Source organism: Schistocerca gregaria, chromosome 2, assembly GCF_023897955.1.
Source record: "Schistocerca gregaria isolate iqSchGreg1 chromosome 2, iqSchGreg1.2, whole genome shotgun sequence".
In the NCBI taxonomy this organism is placed as follows: Eukaryota; Metazoa; Arthropoda; class Insecta; order Orthoptera; family Acrididae; genus Schistocerca; species Schistocerca gregaria.
The window spans coordinates 471,948,927-471,960,975 of record NC_064921.1 but is presented as its reverse complement, the minus strand read 5'-3'; the positions used below and the strand labels follow the sequence as shown (position 1 = coordinate 471,960,975).

The following is a 12,049-nucleotide window of genomic DNA, read 5'->3' as shown; positions in this document are numbered from 1 at the left end:
AATAGTAAATTACGGATACACCAACTGCGTGTTCACCAAATCAAACTGACTTATCCCAGAACCCCAGAACCCCCGAAGGAAGCCCTTTGCGGTGACAATTTGAACTGAGTCTGCAAATTATAAATTACTAACGTTCAGTGGGCCACAGTCGAATCTGAAAATGCTCGGGTGAAAACCACGTCAAAATTGCCAGAAAAGTATATCACTAAATACCCATAGTCCATTAAATTTCGGGCATGCAGCCGCGCAAATAAAATTTTCTCCACTAATATTTCGGCCACGTATCATCCGGCCAACCTCAGAGTGAGTCACAAGACTGACGACAAGATGCCAAGCGCAGCCTAATACACTCCACCGAGGCGCTACTGCGCATGCTGGGCACAGACGCTGGTCGGCGGCAAAGAAATACGCTTACACATGCGCCGCCTGTGGGGAAGACGTACAGACATTTGATTCGCTTATCGATGAATGTTTGGCGACTGTGACACCATGACGACTTCTCTGCAGTTTAATTACACCAACAGCCGGATTCTCTGCTTCGTCCAAAATAAAACCATTAGCTCTACTCATTAAATTATTAGCTAATCAAATCTCTATAGCTTCCCTGAAGATAGACTCCCAGCCCGCATCTCGTGGTCGTGCGGTAGCGTTCTCGCTTCCCGCGTCCGGGTTCTCGAGTTCGATTCCCGGCGGGGTCAGGTATTTTCCCTGCCTCGTGATGGCTAGGTGTTGTGCGATGTCTTTAGGTTAGTTAGGTTTAAGTAGTTCTAAGTTCTAGGGGACTGATGACCATAGATGTTAAGTCCCATAGTGCTCCGAGCCATTTGAACCATAGAATCCCAAAAGGAAGAGAGGATCTGATACACACCCGCTTTACAAAGCAGTAAATCGTCCTTTACGGAGCCGAGTAAAGCTGCAATCTTCGTGGGGGGCCCCGAAGATCACCTTAACACAGTATTCCTCAAGAATATCTTCGAGGAACGAGCACCCACATACTACAAAAATGCAATTGATCTAAAGGAATTACTGTCCTCTTCCCCAGCACATACCTACATTCCAGGTTTCACATTGAATGCTCTACGAATTTGATGAGGACAAAATTAATTCGCTTTAAAAATGCTCTTGAGGTATGTGAACTCCTCTTGCAAATTATCTTTATCGAATACACAGTGTACCCTACGCACTAACATCTTAAGGACACCTATGGTCTATGAATGGTGACAGCAGCTACTGGCATGTAGATATAGATTTCTGTGTGTTCGTTTACGATATGCGGCATATCCTAATGTGCCATCAACTTTAGTGCGGACGACAAATTCAAAAAGGGAATGCAGCCGTCTTTTTCTATTTCCATAGAAAATTTGATACCAGCAAGGATAGAATTCAAATGCTGAAGAAATCGATGTAATTCATCCATCCCGTACGGCCATACCACAAAAGTGTCGTCCACTTATCTCCAGAGGACCGTTGGTTTAAAACTTGCTGAGTCCAGCGCCTTGTCCTCGAAGTCTTCCATGAATAAATTAGTTGAGGAAATGTTATCGGCGCGGCTGCATGCCCGAAATTTAATGGGCTACTCATTAGGCCGCGAGAAGTCGAAAATGCACACTAAATATCCAGTTATAAATCTGTGTTGCCATAGCTTTTCCGCTGCAGAAGAAACACCCAAAATTCCTCATAAAATATCTTACGGAATAACAAGGCTGTCGAATATTGCATGTGCTGCCTGGAAAAGACTAAATGTCAGTACTGAGAGCAGGGGAAAGCAACAATCACCCACAACGACCACATTTTTGATGATAACATTGTCAGTGAAACAACTCAAGCCCTGGCGCGGATAACTTTAATTACTATTTTCAGCATCACTCTGAACTTATCGGATAGGAACACGGACTTGCGCAGTAAATCATTAATTGACTACAGGTTCAAACCGCAAACTGCACTTAAAAGAGATTCAGGGTAAATACACCTGCAGAAAAAGTGGCCAGCACGGCGTGCGAGTATTGTGGTTTGATTGCGTGTTGTCCAATTTCAGCAAGATTACAATAAAATTAGTTACTTTTTGTCAATGTTACACGAGGTTTCATTTAAACATTACTTTTCCCGGCTAATGATCATTATTTTGCTAAAGAAATCTCCACCTGGCAACCTGTAGCAATGTTGTCTGTCAACCAGTGTAAATGGCACTAAGTTGCAAATCGTTTAACGAATTTAACGCTACTGTTATTCGAGGTGGCAGCACTTTTCCTTAAGCAAAATGAACAGTTTTGTCACGCAATACTACACGCACACAACTAATGTATTTTTCCTGTCAAAATATTTCGTAAAAGTTGTTAGGAAATAACAAGGCTTCATATATCAGCAGATAAGAATTTATATCACATAAGATGCTATTTGCACTATATTCAAAGATTATTCAGAGTCGAAGTCAAATTTATTTCCTCAAAGTGTGTTCTGGGCCACCAGTAAACAATTATTATCGCAATTATGACCAACAACATTTCTGTCCGTATAGGAAATCAATTTAAAACGGCCGCTGCGAGATTTCACATGATGGTGGCTAACATAAGACAATCACTTATCGATTCTGCTTGAGGCCCTGTTTTAATACTAACGAATAATATATAGCTATTAAATCTTTTTGTACACTCACTATATGCATTAACATTTGAAAATGTTTCTAATGTTCATCGCTTATTATTCATCATTTACGAATAAACCTCGCTGTAGATCAATAGCTCTAATGGCTGCGCTCCTTTGTAGCGGACCAGAAAACTTAACATTTATATAGGACGAGAATTACAATAAAACAAAACTTTAAACAAAGAAGATTCATTTCAATCACACAGAAACTCTGTTTTTCAAATATTAATTATCAATATAATACAGTTTTTTACAGGCCTCTGTGTTACGAGACAGTAATCACACTCGATCATTACAACGGTTCGAACAAGAAGAAGGATTATTCTAGAAGATTCACAGAAACAATAGATGAAGATTTCCATTACCTTTTTCCATGAGTATTGTCTGAGATATGATTTTCACAAAAAATTAAATGACGTCACTGACAATAATTATTTATTATTATTTTAGTATCGACAAATTCCTTTTTCACTAATATCACGCGAATGTTCGCCAAATTCCACACACAATGATGTCGTGAATATTGTTCTGAATAAAATTTAGTCGTGAATATTAATTAGTTTAACTGTTGCATTTTTTTTTATCAGACCACCATATCCACGTTGCATATTGTTCACTTTCACATGATTAACATATTGTTCTCATCGTGCAAATCTTCAGATATAATACTGAGTGACGCATCTTATCCTCTCTCTCTCTCTCCCTCTCCCCCCTCCACCCTACTACGGTTCACTGGATTCGGCAAACCGGAAAAAAAACTTCCAAGGGGCTTCAAGACAATACAGTAACCTACTCTTGTCAGGCTTGACATGAATATAACAGATAATATTCTGAACACGCGAATTTATATTTCTGTTTAGTCGCATCATAGGTCAAGAGAGTCTTTCACGGAGGTTTAAAATGAAAATTAAAAGTTCAAGTAGCTCAGGAAACAAATTCCATATAACGATTCCCCAACGACATCGCGTAGCCGCCCCCGCGTCGAGTCGCTGGATCGCAGGCGAGTAGAGACCGCTGTTGGAACGCCCGACCGCGTCGATGGAGCGTCGGCTGCCGTCGGCCGGACCTTGATCTGGATGTGTTGCTGTCTGGAAGTATTACTGCAGCACATCCTGCTTCTCTCTTTCCACGTCCCTCTCGGACAAGGTCGGTTCATGAAATGTCAAAAAAAAAACAGATATAATTATTATATTTATCCTGTGGAAGAAGTTTTAGTCTCAAATTCACTTTCATTCACAGGGATTCATACAGTTTATTTTTGGACTATGTCCTGCATCTTGACACTGTTCATTTGAATGTAGTGATTCTTTGTCAACTTAAATTAACTATGCACATGCACGACACCACCGTTTTTCATTCTGGTGTCCATCGTGTGCTTTTTTTATCTCCTGCGGTAAGCAGACATTCCCTCGAGGCGCTGCATTGGCAGCGTTGCACTATATTGGCGGCTGACTGTATAGTTTGTCTCATAACATTTGGCTGGCGAAGATCACTTAATTTGAGGTCTACAGATTTACATCGATTTTAATACTGTAAATAGTTTTTTAACGTCCATGTCGTTGCTGCAAACATTAACTCGCTATGATCGTTCATATGTACTACAATCATGGTTACAATCACTGTCCATCATTTTTCTTAAAAAAAACATAGTTTTTCACTCGTCCACTAGACTTTCAAGTTCTCGTGAGACACGCTTCACTGCCATGATTGCTGATAGCGTTTCATAAACCGCACAACAGACCATCTTCTATACAAATGGAACTTCACAAAATATTGATTTTTTTTTGGTAATGTGCACATTGTTGCATATTGTAATAACATGATAACAAAGATTATACACTGTCAAAAAAATATGATACAAGATGACTGCTGGAATCTTCTACATTGTTCTGACAATAGGATCATCATTGAACTGTGTAGATACCAATACATTTCCATATTTGATGTCATAGTTTTATTTCTGCTCATTCATATTTTTGTTAAGATTGTTACCAGATTATGCGACAGATGTCCACGCTCGGTGCACCTAACAAGAAAAATGCTCATAAGAGCAAACGGCAAATATAACAGCGTAAAGAAAAAATGTACTCAAAACGACAGGAAAACGTACCATGAATAAGTGTATGTGGATACGGACAGACATGCAACTCACACACAATTAACACCCGTTACGTGTGTGTGTTTACGTACGTGAGGTTCATAGAAAGATTCTTGACTCATTTACCCTCGTACAAGAATAAACACAGTATCTGTCCATCTTCATATTTATATTGGGAATTTCTATATCCTACAGAGAAAAGACAAAAAAATTACGTTTACTGAGAGAGCATTTTCTGTGACTTGTATCGAGCAAATGCCCTTTTCAGAAAATTAAAATTTTTATCATACAAAGATTCTCCCCTTTTGGGATTCTTAAAAATGGTTCAAATGGCTCCAAGCGCTATTGGACTTAACATCTGATGCCATCAGTCATTTATACTTAATGAATACTGTAGTGTAATTACTGGCATATAAGCTTACAGACTATTACATATAAATTCATGAAATTACTTACGATAACATTTTCACTATAATTGCTATTTACATATTTACAATTGTGCTATTGTGCATTAGCACTAGACATATTATTTACTTTATATAGGTATAAAACTGGATTCCTACTGCAAATATTTCTTAATGTCTCTATGACAATACAGTCGTTGTACTGACTTTATTAGAAGTACACTCCGCTTCATAATTCGGTTTCTTGGTGAAACAAAACAGTGGGCTGATATAGGTTTATTACCGAAACTTGGTCTTTTATGAGTTGCGTTAGAGGTCGTCGGCAAATTTTCATTGTTCCTTTGCCTGTCAGTACCAGTGACCTCTTTGCTGTGTGTTAACATTGTTTCAAAATTGTGGTTTTCCTTGTTCATTACCTTGGCTACTTCCGTTTTGACTTCTTTCTGTAGTTCTGTTGGGGTGTCGGTCTGTATTCACTCCACAGTAGCAGGCAAAGCTTTGAACTGGGTTTGTAACTTATCTACTTCGGTTTGGAGATTATTCACTTGAGTTGGTATATTTGCCAACGGTTCAATACTAGTTTTTATTGCACAGATTTCTTTGTTGAAATGAGTCGTAATTGCTTTATCGCGATTGACTAACACTTCATTAAATCTCTGGACAATTTCCTTATCTCGTTCTGTAAAAATATTGTTTATTTGTTCCTTGCATTTCCTCTAACGCTCTTGCTCCAAGAGCTCGCGTTGCTGTTCTTTGATAGCCTTTTCTTGCCACGCTCTTCCTTTTCCTTTTCACGTTCCTGCTGCCTGCGCTCGCGTTCCTTCTCCATGATACTGGACTTTACAAATGATAATGCTAGCATATCCGGTACTCACATAATTTGAGAGTTGCTAATTTCTACCCCCTGCCCAGTAGAATTACTATCATTCACTTCTCAAGGTTTAACTGCAGGTATGTCCGTTTGTGTTGACAATTCCTCAGTTTCATTTTAGCTTGGAATATCAGGTAATAAATTCTCATTATCAATATTTTCATTCTCACGTACTTGCACTGAAGTGTGCGAATGTTGATCTATTTGAGGATCTGATGTCATTTCTGCTTCAGCCTGCTCATTCGACTTTACTTGTTTCTTTGGTCTAACCATGTTTGTAACTAATCTTGCACAATATATATTTATATGTGCAAGGTCAATGACAAACATGGTTAGACCAAAGAAGCACTATCAATATTTCACACAAAATATCTTACAACTAACACATATATGCAAATAACAGTAGCAAAAATGGGTGAAATGTGTGCATAAAATATCTACAAGACAAATACACTTGATAGTAATACACTCACAGCCAGAATATTGAAGCAATACTACTTAAAGCTGCTGTCCCTTGGGCGACAATGTGTTGTCAGTATTGTGGTTTGATTGCGCGTTGCACAATTTCAGCACGAATACAGTAAGACTAGTTACTTATTATCAATGTAACATGGGATTTAATATAAACATTGCTTGTTTGCTGCTAATGATCGTTACGTTGCTAAAGAAATCTTATCTTCAATGGAGACACATCGAAGGATGTTAAAACCACTTCAGGTGTGCCACAGGGATTGTTGGCAACCTTGATGTTCATGTTGTGTATTAATTATATTGAAGAGAATATAAGAGTTATGTTGTTTGATGTAGAAAACAGCACAAGCTGCAAAATTCAGTGTTTTATGTAAAAGATTAGTTTCTGGTTACCCGAACTTATTTCCAAATCATCCAAACAGAGAAAATGGTGTAGTCCGTAATAGCACAAAAACCATGTTAATATTGTACATACACTTCTGTGGAAGTCAAGCGATAGACGTCGGTTCATTGGAAGAATTCTCGGGAGACACAATCAGTCTACAATGAAGATTGATAACAACTCATTCCAGAATACTGTTCAACAGTGTGAAACCGTCTATTTACAAAGTTCTAAGAACCAGCTATAAATGATGAATTTAAGATCATGCTACAAACCCCTACGTATTGCCCCCGTACGGAACATGAGGACAAAATCAGATTAATTACAGAGCGCACAGAGATTTTTACTGAAAAACTTGACTTTCATTAGAAGTGTATGTACAGTATTAACATGGTTTGCGTGCTATTACGAAATACACCGTAATGTCTGTTTCCATGGTTTGAAAATAGGTTCAGGTAACCTGAAACTAGCCATCAATTAAATGATAAAAATGGACTTTGCAACTTTGTCTGTTTTCTACATCAAACTGATTAACACTAAATACTGTACCGTTACTAACCGAGCGTGCTGGAAACCCATTAACAGCTACTTCAGACTTTTTGCAGATATTGGAGGCATCTATAATGAATATTCGAACGGATCTTGATAAAACTTCAACGTACTACAACGGTTGGTAACTTGATTTAAATGCCGAGAAACGTAAAATTACAGTTCAAAAAGCTAACAAGCGTTGTATCCTACGACAAAATTATCACAGAGTCACTATTAGAATAGGTCAACGCATACAAATATCTGGGGGTAACAATTTGTACGGATATTAAATAGAATGATCACATACGCTCAGTCGTAGGTAAAGTAGGCGACAGACCTCGGTTCATTGGATGACTACTAGGGAGACACAATCAGTCTACAATAGAGAGTGATAACAACCCATTCTAGAACACTGTTCAACAGTATGGAACCGTACCAAAAACTACTTACAGGTGATATCGAAAGTATACAGAGAAGAGCAGCACAGATAGTCACAGATTTGTTTGGCCCTTCTGCCAGTGTCAAGCAGATGCTGAAGAAATTGAACTGGGAGACACACAAAAATAGACGTAAATTATCCCGGAAAGTCTATTTACAAAGTTCTAAAAACCAGCTATAAATTATGAATTTAAGATTATGCTACAATCTCCTACGTATAGCTCCCGTACGGATCACGAGGACAAAATCAGATTAATTACAGAATGCACAGAGATATTTAAAATCACTCATACTCTGCTCCATGTGTCAATAGAACGGGAAGAAGACCTAATAGCTGAGAGAACGGGACGTACTCTCTGCCACACACTTCACAGTGGTATACAGAGTATAGATGTAGATGTAAATGCAGAAATAGGAGACAGTACATCTACGAGTTACACTGGTTGAAAAAGATCTATGGGGAAATGAATACAGCTGCCAGCACAGATCATCTTAGTGAACCACTGCATTAAGTGTAACAGCCACAAGAACTGTAGATGTATGATGCCTTCAAGTCTTTTAACTCCTTTACTGAATGAACAGTCATATTCATCGACCCGAATCTTGCAGAATCTCGCATTCGCTAAAGAACAGCGAAAAATGCATTCCTTCTGCGTGAGAGTCGTTCTCGCGATCACGCAGTGGCGCTGCAAACCTGCGGTACGTGAGACAGCAAGAAGTTAACCATAGACGTCGAGCGCGAAATTAAATCCATGGACAAGCGTCGCCAGTGGCACAGTTTTTGCTGCTGCCATGCTGACAATGGTGACCAGAGGGTCACGTACAAAACTAGCCTGGTATTGTTACAAATGGCACATGTAAAAAATTCAACGGTTTGCCAAACTTCAAGACACCGCAAAAGCTTTTTGCAGTATGTCGTATCTTTCGATGGATAATAAGGACAGTTAGACTGATGTTTCGAATTTCTTTATTGTTGAGAAAATATTACAAGAGGAAACTCATATGATAACGCGAATATTTTTCTTAATCTAGAACATGAAATTGTGTGTCACAAGAAACAAAACGATTGGACTTGTGTGCAGTATTAATACACAAATTTTTCTTAATTGTACAGGAGATGTGAACCGGGATGTAAAACATGGTTACATCAGTTGTATAAATAATGCTGTAGGGGTAACAACCACCAGCCTCGTATTCAAGCGAGTGTGACAGTGTGGAAGAAGGGAGGATGAGTAGATTGGCAGAGAGCATTGGGGGAAAGAGGAGTCGAGTACAGACAGGAGGAGGAGGACATGGACAGATATAGGGGAGAGGGAGATGGGCGCAGAGAAGGTAGAGCAGAAGACTAAGGGAAGGAAAAGAGGAGGAAGTGCACTGAGAGAGGGGAAGAGGGGAGATGGACACAGAATCGAAAGGGGAGGAACAGGGAGGGGTTGGGGGCAGGGGAGAATGACAGATAGAGGTAGAGAAGGAGATGACAAAGAGGGTTGGGGGGGGGGGGGGGGTAGAGGCGATGATAACGAGAGAGGGAAGAGGTGATGGAATTAGAGGGCGAGGAGGAGATGAACCGGGGGGGGGAAGAAGCAGATTGATGGAGAGGCAAGGAGCAGATGAACAGAAGGGCTAGAAACAGATTGACATATAGAAAGGTGGGGGAAGAGCAGTTGTGCAGAGAATTGGACAGGAGAAGATGGACAGAGAGTAGGAAGTGCCACACACCACACGGCAGACTGGTACGTTTTTTCTCCAGCCAGTGCCAAGCCAACTTAAACCATGCCAGCCCCTGACAAGTATCAACCAGGATGACGAACGGGTAGAGAGCCGATACTGCAAATAATATGGCACATGTTGGAAACTATTGCTTCATATTTGTCACGTTAGAAGTCTGAATCGTTAATTAAGCAACGTGCCCTCACTGAAGAAGGATTGTAGCTTCGTTCTGACAGTACAGTATGATGCCTCAAGAACGAGTAAATGTTCCACAAGCGCACCTGTCAGCCCACTGAAATGGTGGGGAAACACCAAGCTGAAGCTTCACACAACTCACGTCGTTCGGAACTAGTTTTGTGAAGCGTGTATTTCCCTGTCCCCTCTGGACACCACACTCTCTATACGTCAGTATTATTGAGTTGATTAAATTAATTCCTCTCAAAAGGAAACTGCTTGTCCAGGTCCTTTGCTGTCTCTGGCAGAATTACAATGTCGTCGGCAAACAAAGTTTTTTTATTCACTAAGATGGTATCTGTTCTTCCGGACATGACCGGAAGAACAGATACCATCGGTGACCAAGCAGCTCGTTAGAATGAAATTAAAATGAAATGAACACCCTTAGCTGCTTACAGGCGTTGACATACGTCAACGGGGACAGATGAAAATGTGTGCCCCGACCGGGACTCAAACCCGGGATCTCCTGCTTACATGGCAGACGCTCTATCCATCTGAGCCACCGAGGACACAGAGGATAGCGTGACTGCAGGGACTTATCTGTGGCACGCCTCCCGCGAAACCCACATTCTCAACGTATTGTCCCGCACTACATTCGTAGTGCCCCCGCCCATTATACTCATTACTCGTGGCGCGTTGCTGATTCCCGTAAGAGTTCGGGCACTGTTTGTGCATTCGCACAGAAGAAGAAGATGGTCAAGTAACCGGTGAGCCTTAACTATGTATTTACTAAGATGGTATCTGTTCTCGATTCGAATTCTGGAATATTTACTTCGTGTCCTTTTGTGAAGGCATTTCGGAAGGCTGTGTTTAGTAACTCTGCTTTGGCAGCACTCTCTTCGACAGTATCTCCATTGCTATCGCGCAGAGAAGCCATTGATTGTTTTTGGTACTAATATACTTAACATACGACCAGAGTCTCTTTGGATTTTCTGCCAGGTTTCGGGACAAAGTTTCGTTGTTCAAGCTGTTATAAGCAACCTCGCACTGAAGTCCGCGCTAAATTTCGAGATTCTATAAAAGATCGCCAACCTTGTGGATTTTGCATGTGTTTGAATTTGGCATGTTTGTTTCGTTCTTTCTCCTTGTGTACCAAGGAGGATCAGCTGCGTCGTTTGTTAATTTATGTGTTATAAACCTCTCAATTGCTACCCATACTATTTCTTTGAATTCAAGCCACATCTGGTCTACATTTATATTATTAATTTGGAATGAGTGGAAATTGTCTCTGAGGAAGGTGCCAAGTGAATTTTTATCTGCTTTTGTGAATAGGTATATTTTTCGCTTATTTTTCGAGGATTTGGAGATGAGAATATTCAATCTCGCTATGACAACCCTGTGTTAACTAATCCTTATATTGATTTTGTTGCTCGTTATTAACTCAGGATTATTTGTTGCTAAGAGGTCAAGTGTGTTTTCACAACCATTTACTATTCACGTGGGCTCATGAACTAACTGCTCGAAATAATTTTCAGAGAATACACTTAGCATAATTTCGAATGATATTTTATGAGTACCTCCGGAATTAAACATGTATTTTCGCCAACATATCGACGGTAAATTAAAGTCACCACCAACTATTATCGTATGAGTCGGTTTCGTGTTTGAAATGAAACTCAAGTTTTTTTTTAACCTTTCAGCAACTGTATCATCTGAACTGGGAAATCGGTAAAAGGATCCAGTTATTATTTTATTCCAGTTTCCAACATTGACCTCTGCCCATACTAACTCACAGGAAGTATCTACTTCAATTTTGCGATAAGTTAAACTACTTCTAACAGCAACAAACACGCCACCGCCAACCGTGTTTAGCCTACCTTTTCGGAGCACCGTAAGGTTATTCGGAAAAATTTCGGCTGAGCTTATATCCGGCTTTAACCAGCTTTCAATGCCTATAACGATTTGAGCATCAGTGCTTTCTATTAGTGCTTGGAACTCTGGTACTTTCCCAATACAGCTACGACAATATACAACTGTTATACCAATGGTTCCTGTATCTATGTTTTTCCTGTGTTCAGTCTGCACCCTTTGTGACTGAAGCCCATCTTCTGTTTTCCCGAGACCCTCTAACTTAAAAAACTGCCCAGTCCATGCAATAGGGATTTGAGATGCATGACATTGAACTCAAATGATTAATTGGCCATCAGATTCGTCTGATCCGAACCTGATGAACATAGGTAGCTAAGGGCGCCAGGTCTTCGCCCCTGTCCACTGATCCGTAGTTGATGGGAAACACGTGACATGGGAGTGGACCTCTAGTGCCACAC

The 12,049-nt window shown here is 40.1% G+C and overlaps 1 non-coding gene across 1 annotated transcript; it reads right to left on the bottom strand.

Moving 5' to 3' along the window:
* Nucleotides 1-10,217: 10,217 nt before the first annotated feature.
* On the bottom strand, nucleotides 10,218-10,291 carry Trnat-ugu (transfer RNA threonine (anticodon UGU)). The gene has a single exon. It is a non-coding gene; the product is annotated as a tRNA-Thr (tRNA).
* Nucleotides 10,292-12,049: the final 1,758 nt, after the last annotated feature.